At 41.9% G+C, this 21518-nt stretch overlaps 1 protein-coding gene across 1 annotated transcript in view; it reads left to right on the top strand.

Moving 5' to 3' along the window:
* Positions 1–21518, top strand: part of HIVEP3 (HIVEP zinc finger 3) — a 651964-nt gene that overhangs the window by 158939 nt on the left and 471507 nt on the right. The window contains exon 2 of the mRNA XM_016422541.2: positions 4437–4548. The gene's annotated coding sequence lies outside the window, so the exon portion shown is untranslated. The remainder of the gene's footprint in view (positions 1–4436; positions 4549–21518) is intronic.

The following is a 21518-nucleotide window of genomic DNA, read 5'->3' as shown; positions in this document are numbered from 1 at the left end:
CAGACCACATCTGGTGAATCAGTCAGTCAGTCAACAAGCAATTTATTAGGAATTGTGTTCGGTTCATGGTCTCACAGTTTAGGAAGGGCATGGATGAAAGCAAAGAGCCTCTGGAGGAGGGAAATTAGGGTGGGAGCCAGAACTAAAATTTTCTGCTTTGAAAATTACTAAAGGACCTAGGGATAGTCAGTCTAAAGAGGGAAGATTGGAGTGGGCATGATACCTCTCTTTAAATATTTGAGGGACTTTTGTCAGGAGAAAGAGAAATTTAAATTTGTTCTTTTTGGCTCCAGAGAATGAAACCAAGAGCCAGGAGGTCAATTAAAGCTTGATGTCAGAGAAAAAATTCCCCAACAATTTTAACTGTTCTCAAGTGGAATGGGCTGTGTCTGGAAGCAATGAGTTCCTTAGTTGCTAGAGGTCTTCAAACAAAGTCTGGGTGACTACTTGTTGAGTGTATCATGATGGGAAGTCTTTTTTAGGAATGGTTCATACTAGATGGGCACAGAGGTTCCTCCTTACCTTTCACATTCTGATTCTGATTGCATCATTTTGAAGAATCACAAAAAATGTAACATTTATGAAAAAAATCAGCTTCAATATTCTAGTGCATACTTTAGATCAGAGATTCTTAATCTTTCCATCACCTTAAGCAGCCTGGGGAAGCCTTTGGGCTTCTCCTCAGAACCTTGTTTTAAAATGCACAAGATAAAATACATAGAATTACAAAGGAAATCAATTCTATTGAAATACAGTGATCAAAATATTTTTTAAAAAGTTAAGAAGCTCTGTTCTAAGCTAATCTCTTCCTAAGGTCAGATAAGGTGCCATGAGACAGTTTTTCCTAATTTTGCCTGCAGTGTACAGTCCTGCCATACCATCTACACCACTCCCCTGTCTTATGTGATGTCTTACTTTTCATATAAGTGTCTGGGTAGGGGCTGAAGAGGAACATATTCTCTTAGCATGTAAAAGGTTTTGGGTCAACTTTTGTTTCTAGGAGGTTGCCAACTGATTATTAGATTTAGCCTAATAACCATCTTAGTAAACCCTGCTCTTGGGATTCTTCTGCAATCTAGGGAGCCATTTCCTTTTCGGTTAAAAAAAAAGGATTCCCTTTTTAATCCTGGATGCCTCATCCCTATCTCTTACTACCTCCATCATGAGGCTTTGTCTGACCCCACCATAGCTATTAGAACTGCCCCTCCTGTTACCTTGGATTTATTTTTTATGTAACATATATGTATACACATATACATATATGAACACACAGTGTCTTTAAGGGAGATAGCATGGATACACATATATGTATACTCTCACTTAAGTATATACTTGCATATATAAGGAGCTTATGTTCTCTAGGAGGATTCAGCATATATGCATATATGTATATGTTTATACATGTAAAATATATATGTATAGGCATGTATGTTTTGTGTGTATATATACATATACAACCTGTGTGTCCCTGTTGTTTCTCCATAGTGAATATGTTCCTTGATGGCAGAGACTGTTTCATAGATGTCTTTGCATCACTCCCTATCTCCCCCAGCACCTAATAAATTCTGAATGTTTCTTGGTTGATTCCTATGCACTTGAATGGATAGCCTGCTTTTCTTTACTCTGGACATTAAACATGAAACAATTCTTCTATGTCTAGTCCCTTTCCATGGTGGTCATCCTGTTCTAGGATCTAATTCAACTTGTCAGTCTCCTCCTAAAATACAATGCCCTGACCCAAACACAGTATTTGAGGTGCAGACTGCCCAGGTGAGAGTATATCGGGTCAGTCATGTCGCTCCTTCTGGACATGCCTTCCCCTCACAGGAGGCAGAGTTGGCTCTGTATCTATCCCTTCAGCCAAGTCTTGATTAGAATTCTCATGTTAACTGGAGACCCACAACTAAAGTGAGGCTAGAAGAAGTCCACAGAAGAACAGTGGGCCAATTAATGCTTTGAAAAATAGTGTCTACCAGGAAAGTAAAGGAGCCAAAGGGAATGGCATCTAATCAGCTAGGAGAATAGACTTAGGTGATACTCATTAGAAGGGCTTGACATTTGCCAAAGGGCCTCAGAGTTGAAGATAACAGGAGATGGAACTGGCCCCACTTGAAGCAGACAGGATTTAGGTTAGACATGCTTTATCACAGAAGTTGTCTGCTACTGGAATGGATGGCCATAGGAGGGGAAAGAGGCTGTCTTTTTCTGGGGCATTTGAAGTGCTGTGAATTTGCTTAAATGTAACTCAGCTTTGGGGGGCAGGGGATGGACTGGGTGACCTCCAGAAACCCTGGCTAGTCTTGTGATTAGATGGAGATCTACACGTAATGCCAATTTTGAGGAGTCAACAACATCTGATGGACTCCTATAGTGGAAAAAAGAGCTTGTTTCCACACATCCTTAGAGGCTTTTAGAGGCAAAGTAGTAGAGAAAGGCCCCTACTTTGCCAGCAAAGCGTTTTCTGAACCTTGGTAGGATAATGGAAAGATAAAAGCCTTGGCTTCTGGGAGGGCACAGGGATCTATCTCACAGATTCCTTCTCTGGCTGCCCATGAAGAAACCCCAGAATTTCCTTCTTGCTTTCAGATGACTCTGAAAGGGCCACCTGTGTTGGCCAAGCCCTACTGAGAGAGAAGCAGGCTGGAGCAGGGAGGGAGGAGGGATGGAGAGTGACAGGCTCCTGCTGGTGGGTCTGCCCCTCTGCACTGAGAGCCTGCTGAGCTCAGGTCTGTGCTGGAGATGTTCCGGGGAGCCAGCCCTGCTACTGATTGGCCCTGGGTATCTCTGTTTGCGAAGGACCAGCCAATCAGCGGGATGGCCAGCTAGCTGGAGCGAAGACACATGAAATATGATAATTTTCTGCTAAAGAGCCCTGGGGGGGGGGGGGTGGGAGAAGTGTGTATGGGGAATGGGGAGGGGGGAAGGGATGAGGTGGGTGGGAAAGAGTGGATTGCTCCATGATTCCAATGGTCTGTCTGCCTGACAGGGCTGGCCAAGGGAGAAAGAGGGCTCTGTTCTATCCAGAAGGCTAGGTGCTAAATGAACTTGCCTCAGGGGATGGCAGTGAGACTATTCCTGATGTGACAACTCAGGTAAGAAGGTGATAGATATGCATTAGGTGAGAAGCAGGCAACTCTCTGGCTGCTGCTGTATCAGGGCACTGCTCTGACTGCCGCCAGCGCTTGCTGTTAGGCACAGATTGTCAGGGGCATTAAAAGAAACCAAACGTCGATTTTTATTTCGGGCTTTGTTTCTTTATCCCCAGCACTTTCAACCCCACAAATAAATGCTGCTGGCAGCCGGTGCCATCCAGGTACCCGAAGTCATTGGCAAATAGTTATTTCTCTGGGGTTGGGTGCCTTTGGTCCCTCTCCTCTCTCCATCCCAGCCTTTCAAATCTGTCACTTTGGCAAAGCCACGGGGAAGAGGAAAGTTTGACTCCCCAAGTCCGAGGATCGAGAATCCTCTCGGTGGAGTTGTTCATTGCAAATTCTTGGAAGGAGGCTGTTGGAACAAGGACCCTGGCCCTGGAAGAAACTTTAATTTAGAAATAGATGTGGGAAATTCTTTAGCTTGAAGCCAGAAGGGATCAGATAGGGCTGACCTTGTCATGCCAATGGGCCACCAGTGACTTCTGTTGGGGCTCCATCATCACTTTGGGTTTCTGTAGCCGTCCTAGAGAGAGCGGGAGCATGGACTGCCATGTGCAGTGGTGATGGATGGATGTGTGTGCGCTGTGGAGTTGTGTCATCTTAATTGTTTACATAACATGTTATTTTCTCTCCCAAAAGATGCTGTCTGGGAAGGATGAAGGTGTGCATATTTAATACGTCTATTCTGCATGCATTTGAAAGGCAATGCTAGAAGGAGCCAGATAACCAGCGCAGTGTGTTACCCCCCGTCGGGCCCTTGTTTTCCTGGGCCCTGAGTGATTGCTCTTCAGAAGTGATAATTGGTGTACTGTATCTTTAAAAGGTTAAAACCTCTTTCAAAAAAAAAAAAAAAGGCCTGGACTCATAGTGGAAAAGACAAGCCAGGCTTCGGTTGGCTCTGGATTCAGAAAACAGCTGCTGATTAGATTCTGCGTCTGCAGGCTGAATTCATTCCGTGTTTTTCAGCAGCAGGAATTTGAGAGGGATGCTTCTGTTTGGGTTTCTGATCGTGATTTATATTTATTCAGAGGAATAACAGAGGATGGATTTGTTCCCGGCCGGAGCATGCTCACAACCAACAGGCTCTCCCATGATCCCACTGCTTAGTTTGGTGCTCTAATGTACATATCTGTTCACCGTTCATGTGTGTGGAGTCGGACACAGATGCCTATGGGCATCCAGTGGGGTGTGTGTGTGTGTATGTGCACACGCGGAGGATTATCCTTTTTTTTAAAGCAGATTCCTTAAACGAGATTTTTTTTTTTTACTCCTCACTTGAAACAGGTGTTAATGAAAAAATGCACACAATCCTGACAGATGGGACTGGTTCCTGAAGGAGGGACGGCCAGCTCGGTGTTTCAGAGACCACAGGACCAGCTTCCCATCCAGAGCAAAGGTAGGGACTCTGATTTCCTATTCCACAGCTATGCCTCCGTTTCCTTTCCTTGGATTTATTTTTCTTCCCTTGCTGCCGCCACTGGGAAAATAGACTAGTGGAGATGAGATTCCATTTTGTCCTTGCCTTTCTTATTAAAGGTGTCAGGTTTCAGAGACATTGAACTGTTTGTGTATCTGTTTGTGTGGCTGGGTGTGTGTGTGTGTGTGGGGAGGTTGGGACAGAATGGTGTGTGTGTGTATGTGTGTGTGTATGTGTGTGTGTGTGTGTCTGCCTGCCTGCCTGCCTGCGTGTGTGTCTCCGTATTCCCTGGGTGGGCTGATCTCACTGTTCTGCATGGTGTGATGGGTGAGATTTGCAAGCCTCAAGTAACCTTAGTGGTGTCAATCAGCGTGCATCAGAACTGTAACCCTCTGTGTGCTGTGGTGGTGGCAGCGCTGGCGGTGGCGGTGGAGAGGCAGCTCCCAGGCTCTAGTGCTCGGCTTGCTGCCGTTGGCGCTCCTTCCTAATTAGCTTCAGCTGTTGGACACATGTACTGCTCCCAGGCAGCACCTGCATCTCCTTCTCCTGCTCCTGGGCTTTGCCCGGAGAATTGTTCAGGCTGACTCCAGTGAGATCAGTCCCCTGGTTAGTTGAAAATGATTTCCCCATGATGCTTTATAGCCAAAGCAGGGCACTGCCAGGGAGGGCTTGTTCCTTTTTTCTTTTCTTACACTTCAACTCCCCTAACCCTGAAAAAACCTTCACCACCACCACCACCCAAACAACTTCCTTAAGAAAAGCTTAAAGCTGCCTGGCTTCCAATAAGGATGTGTGTGTGTGTGTGGTCCCATCAGGTGCTTCACCCTACTTCTGCAATATATCCTGCCATCATCTAAGGCCAGCAAGCTAGATGATGATATAATAAATAGGTTCTAAGAGGCATTATTTTACTCTGTCTTGGTTTTTAAGAGATCCTTGATAGTGATCAAGAGAAGTTCTCTAACATATATGACCTGGATAGAAGTGTTCTTGAGTGGTATGGCTGTACATCCTTTGAAATCAGTGTTCCCTTCCTCACTGAGTCCTCCTTGAACTTTGGTGCCTTGTTTCGAAGTGACAGGCTCTGGAGATGTGCTGGGACATCTCTTCTGCCATGTACCTTGTGGTACCTTGGCTACCTTTCCCTGCAGACTCTGGGTCTTCTCTCTCTGGCTCCAATTGGTAACTGTGGTGGCAACTGCTTTGGTCCTCATGGCCAGGTTCTAGGTCTCACTGTTGCTGAGCAGGGTCTAGCATATGCTGTGTATGTGTGTGTGTGTGTGTGTGTGTGTGTGTGTAAGAGAGAAAGATACACACATTTAGTTTCACAGTGAGCTCAACACTGCAAAAAGGTTCAGTTCAAACTGTGAGATTATGTAATCAAAAGTTATGTTCCAGATGCATACTAAAATGTCACGTATGTATCTCAGTCCTATGTCCCTTCCACAAACAGAGCTGTCTTGCAGTCTTGAGTTTTCCTGCCATAATTTGGGCCAGGAGAAGAGTGAGACCAGTGGCAATGGTGAGGAGAATAAGGATCTGTTCACCAAGGGACTAATTTGAAGAACTTGGATCTGTAGAGTTTATAGGCAAAAATTCTACCCCACCTGAGTTCCTGTTGGGCTGAGGAGAATTCTTTTGGCCACATCCTCCTCTTCTCCCCTCCTCCTGTCCCCACGCCTATTCTTTTGTAGTAGACCACTGTCATCTGATTTTTCAGTGGGTGCTTTCCCTTCCATAGCTTACTCTGCCTTTCCACTCTGGCCCCTGGAGAAGGCTGGAATCAGCTCTGCAGTAGTAAATGCCTCATTTTTTGATCCAGCTTAGAATTAGACTGTTGACCTCCTAGATCATCCCTGATGTCCATACTGGCTTTTTCATTTGATCCCCAGAGATTGCTTAGTACCAATCCAGTTGATCTACCCATTTGGATATCTAGCCCCAGTGTTGTGTTGAAATAGGGAGCCAGAGAATTACAACATGGACTTTAAGCATCAGCATAGTTGCTAAACAGATTCTTTCTGCAGACTTTTTGGAGGCTTTTGTTGACACATAGCCATTAAATGTTATTGATTTAAAATTTGATGCGATTCCTCACCCCTTGTCCCTATTTGTCCAAAATAGGAGAGCTGTCACCATCTTGAAATGAAAGCACTCTTGTAAAATAACTTCTCTTGCTTGTCCAGCGTTAAGTTTCCACATCCAACAAATGGGATCGTACTACTTACCTTACAGGGGCATGGCAAGGATGACACTTGGCAAACCATAAGACTCTAAAAGCCCAGACTCAGTTAATGGACCACATATTTGATCTCTCTGTTCTTGTACACTGATAGCAAGTCTAAGAGCAAAAAGTGAGGAGCCAGGTTTTTCTGACTTTGGGGAAAGTACTCTGGCCTTTACCCTGCGCTTTCTTTCATACAACTAGAGTGCTACAGCCTGTTTAAACTCTACAAAGGAGTTACTGAATGGCAAGAAGAAAAATCTAGCAAGATAGCCCATTGGATTGTTTATCAGGCTATCTGAGGTTTAGACCCAAATCTTCTACTATAGTTAATGTCTCTGAATCTCAGATTCTTCATTTGAAAAAAAAATATGAATGATAACTCATGCCTTACCAAGCCCTGTGATGTTTTAAAAATAAAATTGGATTCATTGAAAAGTAAAGTGTTCTTTCCAAATGCATAGATACTGTAACGTGCAATGCTTCATCCAATTTGGAATGCAACTATTGGGTGCTTTACTTATCCCAAACATGGCCAAGCACCAGGAAATAAAGAAAATGGCCTCTGAGCAGTCCAGAGAGATTCTGCCAAGTTCATGAGCCAAAACCCCTCAGATCCTCATTCAGAGATTTTCTTTACTCTTATTTTATAAGCTCAGTTTTAATTCCTTCCTAAGCAATTCTTAAAGCATTTGCTTATCAATTAACAAACATCTTTATTAAGTACCTTTATCTCAGGCTTTGAGCTAGATGCTAGAAATTAAAAAGACAAAAATGAAACAGTCCTTGCCCTGAAGGTATTTACAATGTGTAATATGTGTATATAAAAGCATATAAATATATATTAATTATTTATAATATATTCATATATTTATTCATATAGCATAATGTTATGGATATGCATATATAAATTAATTAAGGCAAATGGGTTAAATGGATTGCCCAGGTTCACACAGCTAGTAAATGTTTAGAGAAACCAGATTTGAACTTAGGAAGAAGAGTCTTTCTGATTTCAAGTCCAGTGCTCTATTCATTGTACCACCTAACTGCCTATATTGTGTTCAGTGGGCAATGATACATAACAAAGCAGAAAAGGAAGGTTGGGGTCATCCTGGAAAGGGCTTAAAATGCCCTTTCTTCGAAAGAATAGGGAGCCATTGGTGTTTATTGAGTAGAGGAGAAATAAAGTCAGAGTTGTCCTTTGGGGAAATCACTTAAGCAGCTATGCATAAGATAGAGTGAGAAGAGATGGGGTAGGGAGATTAATTAGGAGACTTATAATAGCCTGGTTTAGAGGTCCAAACTAGAATGATGGATCTATGAGTCGATGCAGATGGATAGATATGAGAGATATTGTAGAGGTAGAACATATAAGACTTGACAACTGATTGGATTTTGGGAGTAAGTGATAATAGAGAGTCAAGTATAACTTCAAGGGTATAATTGAGTCCCAAAAGATTGAGAGTGTCTTGGATAGTTGTAGGGAAGTTAGAGAAGGAGTGGATAGAGAGGGGGACCATAGTGAGTTCTAGTTTGTCGATCTTGAATTTGAGTTGCCCTTAAAATATGCTTTAATATAATAAAGAATTCCTTTATTTATTATTTAAAAAATGTAGGGAATTTTCAGTGAGGGAATTCCTTCCTCTATTGCATATTGGCTACTATTCTGAAATTTATAGTCTTAAAGAGTTAGTTTGAGTCTCTGAGAGGCAAACTACCTTGGATTATACATGTCAAGATCAGAAAATATTAGAGGTGGGATTTGAATCCAAGATTTCCTGATTCTGGGACTGATGGTCTACGCACTTAGCCACACTGACTTTTCTAAACTTATATATTGATGATTCCCTTTGGTTATTTTTGTGTTCTCTTCTACCTCCTGAAATGATCACTTAAATACTCTGATGCTTCTATGTTGAATTCTACCATTAGGCAGACTCTAATTCCCTTCAGGCAGTCTGTTCTTCCTGTGTGTGTGTGTGTGTGTGTGTGTGTGTGCATGTGCACGTGTATGCATGTGAGTCAGACAGGGATGTAGCAAAATGCGTTGTATATAGTAGGTGCAAATAAATGCTTGCTGGATTTGTTTGGACTGGAATGGGTAAGGCAACATGTTGGAATGGGTAGAATGTTCAACTTGGAATTCAGAAGACCTGATGCTATCTGGAATGATAAAATACAACCAGATTGGGTCTCAAAAGTACTCAGAGGACAGTCATTTGGGGCCCTCAGGTGATACTCTTGAACCCAACTTCCTCATCTGTGACCTGGGGACAACAATACCAGTAGTATCGTCCTCCCAGAGCCATTTCAAGACTCTAATGAATTCACATCAATAACTGTTTGTGAACTTTAAAATGTGCTCTTTCATTTTCATCATCACCATGATTCTTGTAGAGCACATTGAGGTCTAGGAAGCTCTTTCCTTATAATTATATTGTACTGTGGTCCTTCCTGAAGCTCCCCATGTACCTCCTTCTTGCCAGTCATCCTGACTTTTGTCTTACACTAGACTTCAATGATTCTGAAAGAGAGAGTGAGTAAAGACTTTGTGCAACTCTATCTCACTTAAATCTAATTCATGCACAACTCAAGACATCACCCCATGATATCACTGGACCTCTTGTAAAATGAAGGATGGAAATTAATAATTTTGATTATGTTACATTAAAAAGGTTTTGTACAAAAAAGGATAATGCAACCAAAATTAAAAGGGAAGCAACAAACTGGGAAAGAATTTCTAACAAAACTCTTGGACAAAGGTCTAATTTCCCAAATATATAAGGAACTAAGTCAAATTTACAAAAAATCAAGCCATTCCCCAATTGACAAATAGTCAAGGGACACGAATAGGCAGTTTTCAGATAAAGAAATAAAAACTATCAATAATCACATGAAAAAGTGTTCTACATCCCTCCTGATTAGAGAAATGCAAATCAAAACAACTCTGAGGTACCACCTCACACCTAGCAGTTTGGCCATGTAATGACAGTAAAGGAAAACAATAAATGTTGGAGGGGATGTGGTAAAATTGGGACACTAGTACACTGCTGGTGGGGTTGTGAATTGATCCAAACATTCTGAAAGGCAATTTGGAATTATGTGTAAAGGGCTTTAAAAGACTGCCCCTTTGATCCACCAATACTACTGCTGGGTTTGTACCCCAAAGAGATAAAAAAAAATGTTTGTACAAAAATATTCATAGCTATGCTTTTTGTGGTGGCAAAGGTTTGGAAAATGAGGGGATGCCCTTCGATTGGGGAATGACTGAGCAAATTGTAGTATATGTTGGTGATGGAATACTATTGTGCTCAAAGGAATAATAAAGTGGAGGAATTCCATGTGAACTGGAAGAACCTTCATGAGCTGATGTGGTATGAAATGAGCAGAATCAGAACATTGTACACAGAAACCAAAACATTTTGGCACAATCAAATGTAATAGGTTTTGCTACTAATAGCAACGTAATGATCCAGGACAATCCAGAGGAACTTATGAGGAAGAACACTATCCACATCCAGAGGAAGAACTGTGGGAGTAGAAACACAGAAGAAAAACATATGACTTATCACATGTTTCTATGAGTATAAAATTGGGAATTTTGACTTTAAATGATCTATCACAAAAATGAATAATATGGAAATAGGTTTTGAGCAATAATACATGTATAACCCAGTGGAATTGGTTTTCAGCTCTGGGAAGGGAGAAGGAAGAGGGGTAGGAGAGAACATGAATAATGGAACCATGGGAACATATTCTAAATCAATATATATAAATAATTAAAAAAAAGAAAATGAAGGATGAACAGCCACACTGCTGTTAGTCAGAGGAGCATTATGCCCATTTTACAGAGGAGAAAACTGAGGATCAGAGGTTAAGTAACTTGCTCATGAATACATAGCTGTGACTGTGTGTGAAAGTCAGGGTTTGGATAGACTCCAATTTCAGGGCTCTTTCTATTACACACATTACCCCATCTCTTTCCTAAACTCTTAACAGATTAGTTGGAAGCAAATTAGAAGGGGGTGGAGAGAAAGGCTGCCTCAGGGAGGAACATAGGCAGCAATGAGGAATGACAGTCCCTTAATAAGGGAGAAGATGTGGAAAATATTTTAAAGATGATGTTTGGTTGTTTCAGTCTTATCTAACTTTCTATGACCCCATTTGGACTTTCTTGTTGGAGATATTGGAATGACTTGCCATTTCCTTCTTGGGCTCATTTTTAGAGATGAGGAAACTGAGGCAGAGTTAAGTGACTTGCCCAGTGTCACATAGCTAGGAAGTATCTGAGGCTGGATTTTCCCCTCAGGTCTTCCTAATCTCAGGCCCACCACTCTATCCACTGTGCCACTTAAAGCTGATATGAGAATTCAAAAAGCATAATGGTTCAAAGTCTTTGAGTATGTGGGCCTCAGAGCTCTGTACCCCTCTGGAGGTTGCGTGGACATCACTATATATTCTATGCAACCCAGTACAATAATAGATACTCAGCTTTATGGTCCTGAATCTTTCAGGAAAGGACATTATATTCCATTTGAGAAGGCAGGGTATATGGTATAATAATAATATAAGTATAATACGTGTAGGAAAGATTTACTTACACAAACTAGTTAAAATAATTTAAAAAAATTTTGCCCTGAAGAGGGTGTCCCTTCCCCCCCTGCAATGTTGATAAATGCTAATTAATGTTTATTGAACTGAATTGGTAAACAGAGATCAGAGTGGAAATCCATCCTTCTTTTGGAGTATCCCTAACAGGCCCCCTCATTCCTTCTCTCTCACCCATGCTATTACAAAAGCCTGCTAGGTGGCCTCCCTGCCTCCAGGATCTCCCCTCTTAAGTTCAGCCTCCACTCAACTGCCAGCATTATCTTCCTAAAGCAGAGAGATATGACCATGTCATCCTCCCCAACCTCACCATACACACATAATAAACTCTAATGGTTCCCTCTGAACTTTCATGATCAAGTATAAAATTCCATTTTTCCTTAATCACTTACCTTCTGTCCTAGAAGCAAATGCAATGTATTGATTCCAGGGCAAGAGTGGCACAGGCTAGGCAATTGGGGTTAAGTGACCTACCCAGATAGGGGTGTTTGCTAGGAAGTGTTTGAGGCCAGATTCTAACTAGGGTCCTTCAAACTCCAGGCCTGGATCTTTATCCATTGAGCCAGCTAGTTGTCTGTTTTTTAAGCCCTTCACAACCTGGCTCCTTCCTACCTTTCTATATCTCCTTACCCCAGTCTCCTTTCCTCTTTCATTTTTTTTGGTTGGCATTAATGAGAGCCTTAGGAACTCCTGCCTGAAACGGGTAGGTAACAATTGCAATGTCATCCTCAGCTTTTATATTCCAACATTGGTGCTACTAGAATTCAGGGGGGATTCTAGCCTCAACCTGCCTCTGTCTGATGTTCCAAGGAGATCTGAATCTCCTAGTCACCTACTTGGTGACTTTTCTGCCATGGTAGGAAGGCAGCTCAGGAAGCACAGGGCAAGGTCATTTTCACAGCATCACCTTGAGTCAATGTGCAAAGCATGGACTCACTCATCCCAATGTGCTCTTCTGTCATAAAAAACAAGTGTGAGGTGTCATGGCAACCCCCACACTCTGAGCAGTGAGTGATGTTTACTCAACTCTCTCTGCTGTGGATGCTCAGAACAGGAAAGCTATCCATATTGCATGAGCAGTGCAGATTCCTGGACTGTTGTTACTCAACTTGGTTTGCTCACTTCCCATCCTCCAATTACTACCCCCCCCCAACAAAAAAGGCAGCAGAAGAAATAGTATGGACAGAAAATGAACATCAGAAAATCTAAAGATTCAGATAAATGGAGAATCTAATAAAAGGCTGTGGAAGAGTGTCAATAAGTACCGAGATTTGCTTAATTTCATTTTTATCAGCAGCATCTACTGAGAAGCTCTTAGATTGGCTACCATAAGTGGTTAAGATTTAATCAAAGAATATGAGTGAAATATCCCTAAACTGGTTGCTTATCAATATGGAACCTTTGGGTTGTGACAGACTGATATTGACTCAGTATGAAATAGAATCAAGCACTGGAATGCCAAGGCTGTGGTCCCAAGCAAAACTGGGGTATGATGAAGAGATCACAGAAACACAGAATCATAGATTTAAAATGGGTGTCAGTGATTACCATATGAAAATAAGAGAGAACATTTATATAGTGCTTACTGTATGCCATGGGGCTTTGCCAAGTATTTTACAATGATTAATTTATTTGATCTTTTCAACAACTCAGGAAGGGAAGTGCTACTGTTATCTCCATTTTAAAGATGAGGAAACTGAGGCACACAGAAATTTGTTGACTTATCTAGGGATACACAGCTAATAAGCATCTAAGGCAGTATTTGAATTTACATCTTTCTGAGTCCAGACTTGGCACTCTATCCACTGCTCCACCTAGCTGTCTCATCCTAACCGAACAAGAAGGGAGTCATATATGACGCTTCTGATAAATGGTCATTTGGATATTTCTTACAGATTTCTAGATAATAGGATAGGGTGTTAATCAGGCTGTTGACAGATGTGGTATCTAGAGCACTGGACCTGGAGTCAGGAATAACTGAGTTCAAATCCATCCTCAGACACTTACTATCTGTGTGATCCTGGCCAAGCCACTTAAACCTGTTTGCTTTGTTTCTTCAATTGCCAAATGGGGGATAATAATATTATGTATCTTGCAGGGTTGTTGTAAGGATCAAGTGAGATAGTATTGTAAAGGACTTAGTATAGTGCCTGGGATGTAGTAGGTACTATATAAAAGCAGATTCTCTTCCCCTAGATCAGAGGATTTCCAGTTAAAGATAATGAATCTATGACAAGATAGCACATTTAAAGACCCTTTCCTTCAAGATTTAGTTACACAGAAGACCCAGTCAGAGAATGACTTCAGCCCATCACGAACTCTTGATGAAGAGGAATAGAGCTAGCAAATAGAAGAAGGGAAGGAAAGTAAAGCATTGGGATGACACAGAATTCTTGTTTTGATCTTCAAATTGATCCTTTGTTGTTCAATCATTTGTCAGACACCTCATAAAATAGTGATCTGGGTAAGGGATAGCAGTCATTTGTTGCTGTTATTCTGTTATGCCTAGCTTTTCATGACTCCATTTGGGCTTTTCTTGTCAGAGATACTAGAGAAACTTGCCATTTCCTTCTCCAGATCATTTTATAGATGAGGAAACTGAGGCAAATAAGACCAGGGTCACACAGCTAGGAAGTGTCTGAGGTCAGACTTGGAATCAGGAAGACTTATTTTCCTGATTCCAGGCCTAGAACTCTACTGTGCAACTTAGCAGTGGTCCTATGCCCTCTCTTTAAGGATCTAAAATGATGGTTGTATTCCAGGACTTTTAATGAATATTTAACAAGGAAAACTGAAAGAACCAATTTTCTATCCATGCTAAGGAGCTGTTGATTTTCATTCCATGTGAGTGTTTCTTTTTCTGTGAAAGAGTAATAAATGCATTATAACTGTGCATTTCTTCAGAGAAGGTCAAATCATAGAAATTTCAGAGGACTGTCTTCTTTCACTTCCTACAATAAAATTCACAAGAATTCTTTGGATTGACTATCCTTGTAAATAAACTAGTATTTGAATGAGTTTAGAGTGTTCCTAAGTACAGGGGACATGATTCTCCCTGACCTTGCACTCTTAAAAGCAACAACATAAATTTTTACTTGTGGGTTTCTTTGATATCATAAAAGCCTTGACCGTTAACTCTGAAATAAATATTTTAGTCCTTCAGAAGAAGGATGGATGTCCACCCTGACCTCTGCTTACCAGTTCAATTAATTTCAACTCAATAAACATTGATCAAATGCCCATTAGGAGGCAGATGCTGTGCTAGGTACCAGGGAGCATAAAGAGAAAAATGAAATGGTCCTTGCCCTCTTGGAGCTTACATTTGACAGCATTATCTCTTGATCTCACTTTGTCATGACCCTAATAATGGAACCAGCACCATTCCCAATAAAGGGGAAGACACAAGTGATGTGAAATGTTCTCATCATCTAGATCAGCATTGGCAAAGACATGGCATGCGTGCAGAGCCAGCACTTGGGGAGCTGCTCTGTTCCCCCTCTTCCCAGTGTCTGAGGACATTTTTGGCATGCCTCACCCCCTAGTTCCAGTCACCCAAAGCAAGCACTTCTCCCTCAGCCCTCTCTGGTAATTTGGGGGCTCACAGACAGCTTGAATTTGCCCTCTGGTCATGAGAATTCAGAAAAGGTTCAAGAGGTTCACCAGCACTGATCTAGGATTTATTCTTCTTTCTAAGATTTTTTTTCACCTTTCTAAGATTTTTTTCTTTTTCTTTCCCTTTAATACACCTTCTACCAGGGTGATATTGTTTTATCTCTGCAGGTAGAGGGGTTAGCTCTCCCTTAAAAGTTAATCCCTGCTTTTTTTTCTTTTTTGCATTTTTTAGATAGTTAAACATTCCTGGCTGGTATCTGTACACTGGATGGAAGTGATCTTCCCAGCTCTAGTGTAGGTCTGGCAGAGACCAGGCTCATGAGACTAGCTTTTCCCCTAGGAAGATAAATGCCAACATTCCACAGGTCCCACTAGCCATGGTCCAGAATGAGAATTAGGGATAAGCTGCATCTGTGATAAATGACCTTACCCTTACTGTTAGAGGGACTGGCTTGTGCTTTATTATTGGTTTTGTATAGTTGATCTTATATTGAGTGCTCACCATCTACAAGGCTCTGGAGATACAGATACATACAAAATGAATGTGTCTGCCCTCCGGGAGCTTCTAATGGGAGAAGACATATAAAGAGGAGCTGGGAACTGAGAGGGAGAGTTGTAGGTGGAGATAAAAGAAAGGTAAGGTCAGGAAGTAGAGAAGTCTAGAGATTGATGAATAGAGGCAGCAATAAAGCAAGCATCCCTGGACACCTCATAAAATGGTGATCTGAGTAAGAGATAGAGGTCATTTGTTGTTCTTCAGTTATGTCCAACTCTTCAAGACTCCATTTGGGTTTTTCTTGGCAGAGATTCTGGAGTGGTTTGCCTTTTCCTTCTCCGGTTCATTTTACAAATGAGGAAATTGAGGCAAACAGAGTTTAGTGACTTGCCCAAGATCATATAGCTAGGAAGTGTCTGAGACCAGATTTGAACTCAGGAAGATGAATCTTCCTATCTCTAGGCCTGGCTCTCTATCCACTGTATCACTTAGCTGCCAGCATCACCAGATTATAGATGGAGAGCCAGAAGGGATCTTAGAGACCAAGGAGACCAATTTCTCATTTAACAGATAAAGAAATGGAGACTGTGGAAGGTTAGTGACTTACCTGTGGTCAACCCAACTAGTAGGTATCTGAGGTAGGATTTGAACTCAGGTTTCCTGGCTCTAAGCCCAGCACTTATTGTGCCACTTAGCTAAAACTCAGCAGCTAGAGAACATTGGGAAGTGGGTTGGGCTGCCAGCTGGGCCAGGAAAGGCATGAGATGTTTTTTGAGCCCAGCTTGTGTTAGTCATTCTAGCTCTGGGAATGGGCTGAGAGCTAATATGGAATTGGAGGTGCCCTTAGGTGGGAGGTGGCACAAGAGGACTGAGTCGTGAAACTGGAAGTGAGAGTGAGTCCCTTTGAGGAGCTGGGAGGAGCAGGATGGTCGTGTCTGGGGCTGCCCCAGGGATCATGGCACTGGGATAGACTGTCAAGTTCAGACTTGTGCGCTAATAGATGAGGGAGGCTGAACTGCTTCTTCCTTTGCCCCAAGGGTAGCACCAACTTTACGGATAAGCAACTATGTATGAATGGTTGATTCTGAGAAGATCAGTAGGGAGCTATGTGCTGTCCTTTTCTCCTCAGTAAACCATGTCCTTTATCTCTGCGTAGATGAATTACTTTTATAAAGCTCTTCCATGTTTGCAAAGTGCCTTCCAGGACTACTGGCCCACATGACCAGCAAGATGGTGGGCTAGACACCTAGATCCTTACAACCTTTAAAAACCTTTCTAAAATAAGAGTTATACAGTAGACATTTAAAGCAATTTCAGCTGTCTCCATGGTGTTGGATACCTAAAAGTAAAAACCCGATGAATTAACAGCAGAGGAAGATAATCCCTAATTTCCTACTCATTCACTCAGTGCCCCTCTCCTATGGCCCACCATGACACCAAAATTGCACAAGCTAATCAACAGGTGTACTACTAGCTGGGCAAGTCACTTAACCTCTGTTTGCCTTAGAATCCATGGAATAGGAAATGGTAACTAATCCACTATCTTTACCCAGAAAATCCCATGGATGCTATTGGCGTGCAATGTCATGAAGAGGCAGACATGACTACAACAACATGATAAGGGCTTTTCTAAATATTTCATTTGATCCTTGTAGCAAATATGGGTGATGGATACTGTTATTATCCTCAATTTCCAGTTGAGGAAACTGAGGCAGACAGAGGTTAAGTGACTTTCCCAGAGTCACACAGCTAGTTAATGTGTAAGGCTTGATTTCAACTCAGGTTTTCCTGACTCCAGATCCAGGACTCTGTACATTAACAACCAGCTGCCTCCAATCAGGAGTCATTGCTGTGTTAGGGAAGAAAGTCTCTAGCTGGCTGGTTCAGGTTCCAATTTGATGGCTATTTCCCTTCATTGTTCTCTCTGGATAAATCTTTACAGAAATTTCTGTTTCCACTCAGTAGATGTTGGCCTTGGAATAAGGAAGACTCAAGTTCAGATCCAGACTCAGATACTAGCTGAGTGACCTAAGCAAGTTACATAATTCCTATCAGTTTTATCATCTATACAATGGGCTCAATAATAGTACCTCTCTCAGGCTTATTGTAGAGATAAAATGAGATAATATTTGTAAAGTGCTTTGCAAACCTTAAAGTGCTAGATCAATGTTAGTGGTTTATTGTTCTCATTGTTTCTTTCTCCATCCTTGCATCCTTTCTGACTCTGCTCTTAGCACCCACCATCCTTTTTCCACAAAGGCAGTAGAAGCTGAATGTGCTGTCTCTGGCAAAGTTCATGAACACAGAATGTAAAAATGTCCCTCTGCCCCATCCCCCTTTCTTATGTTGAGGTGCCAGAAGCCCCAGCTAAGCAGGAGTCTGAGGAGTTGCTCTCCTGTCCCCTTTTTCTCCCCAAATCATTCTGGGGAGATCAAATACAACTTCCTCCAGAAAGTGAGTTTTTCTTGGCTCTAAAAAGATGACCCATGCCCTTCCGGAGGCAGAGTAATTCTTGGAAAGGTGTACCTTCCCTTCCCTCTAATTTATGCATGCCTTCTGCATATGTGATTGAAGCGGCAGAGGGAGCTGATGAGAGATCCCTGTAGCCTTGCCAAGCTTCTCTTGTTCTTGGCTATTCTGTAGGATGTCTGCCCATCAGAGGCAGGTGGGGAATCAGGCTGCTCAGCTCACTCGTCAGGCCCACAGGCATTGAAATACGAAGGGCTGGAAATGCCTAGAATTCAGAGACCAGTCACCCATGGGAGGAGGGGGTTGGCAAATGTTCAGAAAACATGTAAAGAAAGGGGTGGGTAGGATGAGGCTGTTCATTCAAAGATGGCAGCAGCCAATCCATTGAGGAAGCAAATCTCTATTAACTGTCTTCTGTATGCGGAGCCTGTGCTGGTCATGGGGTAAAGCAGAGAGTACTGACCTAGGAGCAGGAAGCCCTGGATTCAAATCCTGTCTCTGGAATTGTTTACTGGCTATGTGACCATGGGTAAGTCATGACTTTTTTTAGAAATTATCTGTAAAATAGTCCTGCCATGAATATAGTGTCAATCACACAGGATTATTGTGAGGCTCAAATGAAGTAATGCATGTAAAAGCACCCTACAAACTGTAAAACATTATTTTTGATAAGAGTAACTAAGAGGAGAGGAGGAAAGGGTCTAGAGTCAGTCAGGAAGAGCAGAGTTTTAATCTTGTTTTCTACACTTACTAGCTAGTGACCCTGGACAAATCACATAGCCTCTGTCTTAATTTCTGTATCCAGAAAATAATGACAATAACACATCTACCTCCAGGGGTCTTGTGAAGCTCAAATGAGAATTTTATATCTATCTATGTATCTCTGTTTCTCTCTCTCTCTCTCTCTCTCTCTCTCTCTCTCTCTCTCTCTCTCTCTCTCTCTCTCTCTCTCTCTCTCTCTCTCTCTCTCTCTCTCCCTGTCTATCTGTCTATCCATCCATCCATTTATCTATCTATCTATCTATCCATCTATCTATCGATCTTAAACTCTTATCTTCTATCTTAGAATCATTGCTGAGTCAGAAGGGCAGAAAAGGCTAGGCAGTGGTGGTTAAGTGACTTACCCAGGGTCACACAGCTAGGAAGGGTCTAAGACCAGATTTGAACTGAGGACCTCCAATCTTCAGGCCTGGCTTTCTATCCACTAAGCCACCTAACCACCCTTGAGATAATATTTTTAAAGTACTTTTCATACTTGAAAGTGCTGTATAAATGCTAGCTTTGATAAACATTGTCATTATTACTAGTATAATAATATTCAGAGAGGTCCTCATCTCTAATGACAATGTCTGTATATGGCATTCAGGAGATAGAATGTCAAGGGGACTAGCAAGTGGGCCCCTTTGCCTGGAATGTAAAGTTCATGAAGAAAGGCAGTGGGAAATAAGCCTAGAAAAGTAACCCAGAGCCACCTGGTGAAGGCCCTTAAATGTCACAGACAGAGAGAGTTTATATTTTATACCAGAATCAGTAAGGAGCTATGGCAGGTCATTGAGCAGAGTAAGGAGGCGACAGTACCTGGATGGACAGAATTCCCATGATCAGGGTCTTTGATCCAAAGGTCCTTCCAAAGGATCCAAAGATCCAAAGGACATAAACCCTTATGCTTCTCCATGATGACACCATCCCCTAGGAAATGGCATTTGTCCTGTCTATAGGCTTGTCATTGACAAAGTAGGTAGACACTGAGGGTTGCTTCAGTTCTGGTGAGGAAGTATACAGGTAACTAATAGGCAGTGAGGAGGTCAGGTGGCTCTTATTTCCCTGCAGGTGTGTTGTTAGGTTTTTCCTCTCTGGTTGTCAAACCACCCCAGCAATGTTATGTTCAGTTTGAGTTGAAGAATTTTAGGGAGGAGACTGATCAATTGGAGTGAGTCTATTGTTTAGGGAGTCACTGGTGGAGACAAAGAAAGACCAAAAATTATCCCTGCTCTTAAGCAGCCTACATCATAAAGTAGAGAGACAAAATGTATATGACTAGGCATATACAGGACTCACGGGTTAGAAGGGACGTCTTCTCAGAGGGGATGGCACAGCAGCTGCAGGGATTGTGAAAGTTTTACCTCTTATACAAAATGGGCTTTAAGGGGAATCTTGAAGGAAGCTAAGGAAGGTGAGGCAAAGCATTCCAGGCATGGGGGACAGAAGATGGGAGATGGAATGTCATGTGCCAAGAAACTCAGCACATTTTAATTTAATTTAGAAACCACATTTTAAGGTGGCTAAAGGTGAGGAGGCCATAAAGAGAGGAAGTGAACAGGATTCAAAGACCATTACATACCAAAGGACTTTCTGTTTGAGAGTAGAGAAAATAGGCAGCACTGGAACTCACAGGACAAGAAGACGGGACCTATGCTTTTAGGAAAAGAATGTTGGCAGCTGAATGGAAGACAGATTGGCGAGGAGAAAGACATGAGGCACATACCAAACAGCAGGCATTTGTAACAACAGTCTAGGCGAGAGCTGTCGGGGACCTGTACCCATAGTGGTGGCTGTGTGTGTGGAGCAAAGGGAATGTGTGTGAGAGATGTTGTGGAGGCAGAAGCTGTGAGACTGGTCAATGGATTGGTCATCTGGAATGAGTAGGAATGAGGATGAAAGTGAGCCTGAGGACCCATGTGAGAGTATGTGTGGAGACAGATGCTAGAGAGAGAGACTCTTAACTCATGTTATAGGAGCATCAGTGGAAGAGAAGGAGAAAACATTGAGGAGAATGACAGTCTTCTTCAGCCCTTGCAGGGCTGTTCTCTTAAAGGGAGAATCTGAGTTTTTTGTTTAATTCTAGAGTATAAACCTGGCATTGATGGACAGAAGTTGAAGATTTAGATTTTAGAAGGAGCTAAATAGAAATTCCTTAACAATTAGGACCAAAGTGGAATGGATCATTTACCACTAGAGGTTTTTAATTGCAGTCCGGATGACCATTTGCTGTAATGTTGTAGGATTCAGAGATAGAAGGGACTGTAGAAGCCTTCTTGTTAGGTAGGGATTGGATTAGATAGTCCTTGGGATTCTTTCCTATCTTGAGATTCTGGGATCCCAGGATTACTTTTTAATCTCCCTGGGTAAAAAGATCCCTTTATTCTCTTAACATCTGTAGTTGAAAGTATCCTTTAGAATTCCCTTACAACACTTAGTATTAAGGTAACTTTCTTGTCAGTTATCAATCCACAACAACCAAGTATGGCACAGTAGAAAAAGCTTTGGCTCTGGAGTCAGAGAACCTGGGTTCTAATCACTTAATTTCCTTAGGACTCATCTTTCAAATCTGAGAAATGAGGAGGGGTTTCAATTAGATGGCCTCTAAAGTTCTTTACAGCTTTTACCTTATAATTTTTTTGAATTGAATCAATGTCTCTTTTTGCCTACTAAATAGATAAACCACTTCTTAAAAAACAAAAACAACAAACAACAAACAACCCTTCTCATCTGTCTCAGTATCGAGAATAAATATTGGCTCTAAGAAAGAAGAGCAGTTAG

Source organism: Monodelphis domestica, chromosome 4 (genome assembly GCF_027887165.1).
Source record: "Monodelphis domestica isolate mMonDom1 chromosome 4, mMonDom1.pri, whole genome shotgun sequence".
NCBI classification, from domain to species: domain Eukaryota; kingdom Metazoa; phylum Chordata; class Mammalia; order Didelphimorphia; family Didelphidae; genus Monodelphis; species Monodelphis domestica.
The sequence above is the reverse complement of the archived record's forward strand: the minus strand, read 5'-3'. Positions and strand labels throughout refer to the sequence as shown.